Source organism: Acomys minous, assembly GCF_964271855.1.
Source record: "Acomys minous genome assembly, chromosome: 14".
Lineage (NCBI taxonomy): Eukaryota > Metazoa > Chordata > Mammalia > Rodentia > Muridae > Acomys > Acomys minous.
Genome location: NC_140496.1, coordinates 78,094,929 through 78,101,470, shown reverse-complemented (window position 1 = coordinate 78,101,470; position 6,542 = coordinate 78,094,929).

The following is a 6,542-nucleotide window of genomic DNA, read 5'->3' as shown; positions in this document are numbered from 1 at the left end:
GGCATAGGTGGAACCTGATAGTGTTGTTTGTGCTTTCCTTTCAAACCCATTCATCCCTCTTGCTTGGCCGGTGACAAGCCCTACCATGTCCCCAATGCATGCAACCACAGAACACTCCTGAAAACCTAGCAGACTCACAGGTTCTAAGTATTGGGATCAAAGAAGACAAGGGGAAAAAAAATTGTCACGGTGATGCCATTGCTGTAGAAAGAGGTTAACATCTTCATTCCCAGTTTCCATTTGTTGGTTTTGTTTTGGGGGTTTTGATGTGCTTGGTTAGTTTGGTTTGGTTGTTTTTCCATCTGTGAGAACAAACAACACCTGATGTTTAAAATTCTTTTTGTGGAATTAGTGTGAGAACTCGACAACATTTTAATCCTCCTCACCTAGGAAAACCACTGCTCTATCCTAGGAATTTAATGGCCTGGAGCAGTGACACCTTTCGCTTTCTCCATTTCCTGTGTGCCAACTCTTTCCAAACTAGCGCATTAAACTGTGAGGTCCCACCCCAGCCAGTGGGGGAAAACACACAGCCACCGCCTTCCTTAGAATACAAACCAGGTGCCTGCCCAGGTGTGTTCTCTCTTTCCACCCACACCCTCTTGCTCAAGAGTAAAGAACTGTACAGAGACCTCAGGTGGAGGACTGTTTTACTGTGGCCCTGGACTTATCAGATAGCCTGCATGTCAGGCGTTTACACTACAATTCATAACAGTAGCAAAATTACAGTGTGTGTGTGTGTGTGTGTGTGTGTGTGTGTGTGTGTGTGTCAGGGTCACCACAACATGAAGAACTGTATTAAAGGGCCAGCATTAGGGAGGCTGAGGACCACTGCTCTCTATAGCCTCCTGTTTTATTAGTGACGCAGCTGCAGGGACTATAAAGCTAGTAACTGGGGTTTGTACAGGTGCTTTCCAGAAGCATAGACCTTAGGGGGCACTTCCACTGTGACTGCTATTGTGCTTGTTGGTCACAGGAGACTGTTAGATGGGGAGCTCGATTATCAAACAATTTAAAGAGTGTTCAGTATAGATTAAAGCTGTGATTAGTTAGTCAGTATACAAAACAGGAAATGAAAGTCCCCGGTTTAATCACTCAGTTTGGTTTCCTCAGTGGGTGTTAATAATTAAGTTGGGATTCTGTTGCCTCAGAGAGATTATAGGATAGCTTTAAGGTTTTTTGGCCATAAATGCCATGATTAAAAATATCTGTAGAGGGCTAGAGAGGTGGCTTAGAGGTTAAGAGCACTAACTGCTCTTGCAAAGGTCCTGAGTTCAATTCCCAGCAACCACATGGTGGCTCACAACCATCTATAATGAGATCTGATGCCCTCTTCTGGCCTGAGGATGTACATACAGGCAGAACACTGTATACATACTAATAAATAAAGAAATAAATCTTTCAAAAAAAATATCTGTAGAGAGGAGTGGAGAGATTGCTCAGTAGTTAAGAGCCCTGTCTGCTCCTCCAAGAGGTCCTGAGTTCAATTCCCAGCAGCCACATGATGGCTCACAACCATCTATACCAGGATCTAATGTCCTCTTCTGGCATGCATGTGTATATGTAGATAGATCACTCATATACATAAAATAAATCTAAAGAAATATTTGTAGAAGCTACATGTGATGGCACATACCTGTAATTCTAGCATTTAGAAGGTAGAGACAGGAAGATGAGGCATTCAAGACCATCTTTGGTTATGTAGGTGGTTTGAGGCCACCCTGGCATGCATGAGATATAGTTTCAAAACAAACAAACAAGCCAGGCATGGTGACCCATGCCTTTAATCCCAGCACTTGGGAGGCCGACTTTGAGGCTAACCTGTCTACAGATTGAGTTCCAAGACAGCGAGGGCTACACAGAGAAACCCTGTCTGAAAAAACAAACAAACAAATACAAACAGCACTCCTTTAAGGAAAGAATATTTGCAGAATAATTAGTCTTACTGATTAATAATTAATCTTGAGTGTTTTTGTCTTTCATTGCTGTAATGAAATACCTAAAATAAAGAAGAGAAAGATTTCTGGGCATGGTTATTATTTTCAGTACTAGAGAGGCAGAGGCTATCAGATCTGTGTGAGCTCAAGGCCAGCCTGGTCTACATAGTGAGTTCTAGGCCAGCTAAGGATGTGCACTAGGGGTAGGGTGAGATGGAGAGAGAAAGAGAGCAAGGGAGAGCAAGAGAGAGAGAGAGAGAGAGAGAGAGAGAGAGAGAGAGGAGAGAGAGGAGAGAGAAAGAGGAGTATGAATGCACATCACAGTGCACATGTGGATGTCAGTGGACAACACTTATGAACCAGTTCTCTTTACATGTCATGTGTGTTCTGGGGATAAAGTTTATGTTAGACTTATGTAGTAAATACTTGCTGAGCCATCAGGCATGACCCACATTTTAATTATAAAAATAATCTAATTTTATTGTAACATATCTGGAATATGCAGAAAAAATAGAAGAAAAACCATCCACACCACTCAAAGACAACTTAAAAAAAAAACCACATACTTTATGTAACTACTATTCATTGTCTCAACAACTATATTTCTTTTATTTATTTATTTATTTATTATGTATATGGTATTCAGCCTGCATGTATTCCTGCACACCAGAAGAGGGCACCAGATCTCATTATAGATGGTTTGTGAGCCACCATGTGGTTGCTGGGAATTGAACTCAGGACCTTTGGAAGAGCAGGCACTGCTCTTAACCTCTGAGCCATCTCTCCAGCCCATCAACTATGTTTCTTAAATTTAACATCTTAACACATATTTCCTTGTACTATTAAAATTACTCAACATTTTTCTTTGCGACAAGGTCTTACTATGTGGTGTTTATATTGCCAAGGGTGACTTTGAACCCACAATTCTCCTGTCTTGGCTTCCCAAACATGAAGGCCTATGCTTGTAGGCAAATATCAAGTAGAATATGCTTGCCTACTATGTCTCAGGCCCTGGGTTTGAGTCCCAGAACTGCTAAAGAAAGGCAGTAAAAAAACAAAACAAAACAGAGTAGCTGGGCTCACCAACATCTGGCTTTGCAATAATTTTTTTTTTTGAAAAATAGCTATTTATTTTTTGAGTTTCACATGCATAAAATGCTTTTCAATTATATTTGTTCTCTACACCATTGGCTTCTTAAAATTACACAAAAGACAGAAATAGATGAACATTTCTGTTTTGAAATAAGATGAACTACAATTAGTATTTTACATTTACTTTTATAACCTTAAATGGATATTGCTCATAAAAACAAACTTACAAGCCGGGCGTGGTGGCGCACGCCTTTAATCCCAGCACTCGGGAGGCAGAGGCAGGCAGATGGATTGCTGTGAGTTCAAGGCCAGCCTGTGGCCAAGGCTACACAGAGAAACCTTGTCTTGAAAAACAACAACAACAAAAAAAAAACAAAAAAAAACCAAACAACAACAACAAAACAAACTTACATAAACCTTAAATAAAAACAACATAAAATGGTAGCAATTCTTAATTTCAATAGAGTTAATAAGTCAACTATTTTCTCTTTACAAAGCTACTCAGCACACTTGATCCTCCTTCCTTCCTTTCCTACTTTCTTTTTCCTAAGACAGGGTTTCTCTATGTAGCCCTGGCTGGTCTGAAACTCACTCTATAGACCAGACAAGCCTTAGATTCACGAAGTTCCACCCATCTCTGCCTCCCAAGTGCTAGGACTGAAGACATGCGCCACCATGCCCAACCTTCTATTATTATTATCATCATCATCATCATCATCATCATCATCATCATCATCATCATATTCACTTTACATCCTGGTCATAGCCCCATCCCTCTCCTTCCAGTTCCAGCCTTCCTTCCTCTCCCTGTCCCCTCCTCGATTCCTCCTTCCCATCCATGCCAGCTCATCAAGTCACATCAGTATGGCATGTGCCCTCTTCTCCTGTGGCCTGGCGAGGCAGTCGTGCCGGGGGGAAGGGATCAAAAAGCTGGCATCAGAGTCCATATCAGAGACAGCTCCATACCCCCACCCCTCACCCCCATCTCCTTACTAAGGGACACACATGAAGTCTGAGCTGCCCATTGGCTACATCTGTGTAGGGGGCCTGGGTCCTATGCTGCAATATTTAAAGAATAGTTTATGAGCCATACTGCAAGAGATTTTGGGCTGGGTGATAGATAGCTTGACTACTACTCACCGTCTCTACCTAGTCTCTACCTTTCTTATGTTAAAATTAATACCTATTCACCATAGAAAAGACGGAAATGCAGACAAGAAAAAGAAAGGAAAGAACAGAATTCTCCCATCAGGGACAGTCTCTCTCACTGCAACCTGGGGCTCACTGATTAGGCTGACTGGCCAGTGAACCCCCAAGATCCTCCTCCTGTCTCTGCCTCCTGTGCCCTGAGATGACAAGCACACGTGACTGACTATACCTGGCTTTTTACTTGGATGTCCAGGACTGAACTCATTTTGGCTTGAACCCTGACCCTGCTTTCAACCAGAGCAGTTGGAATTCTTGCTCCTGTGGACCTCTTGGAAACGGTTTAAACAAAGGTTCCTCAGCCAAAACTTGTTTGAAAATCATTGCCTTGGATGAATTATAAAAGCCCTTTCCTCCTGATATTTCTGGATAATAATCTCCTTTTCGTTGTTGCTGCTGTTTTGTTTTTTAATTAAGAAAGAAGTTTTATTGGCCTTCTAAGAAGAATTATTAGTTGCTGGGAAATTTCCTTCTCCTGTAGTTTCTTTAAAAATTGCCATTTAAACCAGGTGTGGTGGCACACGCCTGTAGTCCCAGCACTCAGGAGGCAGAAACAGGAAGATCTCTGTGAGTTCGAGACCAGCCTGGTCTACAAAGCGAGTCCAGGACAGCCAAGGCTATACAGAGAAACCCTGTCTCAGGAAAAAGACATTTAATCAATCACAGGTCCAGCTGTTTCTCTGAGATGCCTAGCCCTCCTGATGTGCACAGTCTGGTTGGTTTATTGTCTTTCTAATGTTTGCTCTGTTCATGCTGGGATTTGCTGGCTGGTCCTGCACCACAGCCCTGTGGTGACTTCATCTTGAAGATCTGTTGTAGGTTGGAGCCAGGCCCAAACTTGCCTTTTGTGAGTTTAATGGCAAGAGGAGCAGTGAGTGTTGGCAGGACCCATCTGAACATTTGTCATAAAAGCAGTTGTTCTTTAAAAAACAAAACTTAGCTTGCAAACTAAAATTCAGCGTGTTTAGGTATAAGTGCAAATTGTTGGGGAGTTTTTATGTATAAGGCATTGTGCTGGGAGAGTGGGGGTAAAAAGCAAAAATCACACTGTGTCTCAAGTCAAAATCTTCCAAGAAACCAGTACACTAACCTACATTAATCTATTTGGAGGCCCACTCATGTTTGTTTGCCACTGACGACAAAGAGAATGTGTGCGCCATTTTGACCTTGCTGGAGATGAATGTAGTTTAGACTTGACCTTTGACACCTAAGTCTAACTTTCCTGTGGGTTATTCAGTAATGGTTCAGTGGCTGTAGTGTCGAGGTCTGAATACGAAGTGTCTTCCGCAGGCTGTGTTCTGGATGCTCAGTCCCCAGTTGGGGTGCCATTTTTGGAAGGTTGTGGTCATTTGGAGAGGTGGGGACTAGCTGGAAGAAGTAGGTCCCCAGGGACAGGCCTCTGTGAGTGGCTTGTCCCTCTGCACTGAACCTCCTGAAATCATAACATAAAGCACGTCTTTCCTCCTCTTACCTTGCTTTCTAAGGCATTGTAGCCACAGTGGCAGACAAACAAAAACCCCAGGCACATTGCAAATTCAGGCTTCTCAGTGACTTGCGTATTGTCTAGGTATATCATAGAAAGCAAGCAATCTGGAACATTTTTCTCCCTATCGTTGCATTTCCTCCCTATTGTTAACTGATTTTTAAAATCTCTGTTTAGCCTGTGAATCTTCAGGAAACCTCCTAGGTTACCCAGGCCTTTTTGTGTTTTTCTAGAACATCTTGTGTTTACTGTTGCAAGAAGTGCTTATTCTTTGCTGTATTGGCCTGGTCATTACTGCTAACTTGTGTTGTGTCAAGGGGACCCTACAAGTGACTAAGACAGGGAACTGAGTGCAAGCTGGAACCCTCGATGCGCTTTACATCTGAGAACGTATGTGGTTCTCATCACTTTGAGAAAGGTACTGCTGTCACCTCTATACTAAGATGCAGGATGACATGCTCAGGACCGTATGTCTAGCAAGCTGGGACTCTGATTCATGTAGTCTATGCAGTCTGCAGTGTCAAACCCGATGCCTTTCCAATGCAAAGAGCTTTCGTAGAGTGGTCGGGAGGTTTGCTTGGCACTTAGCAGGCATTAGGGCATGTTCACTGGATGTGTGGGTGGAGCACAGGCCACCTCAGGAGACTTCAGCATCATGGGCCTGTCCCAGAGACAGGAGATGAAATCAAGTAGAGACTTAAGAGGACAGTTTCTGGGCTGAGGTCCTGGGAGGAGAGGAAGACTCATGCTGCCAGGGGGCTGAGTGCTCGGGCTCAGTGACCTCTCACAGGGCTCTGACTTCATTGTTGGGACGCCTGGTTATA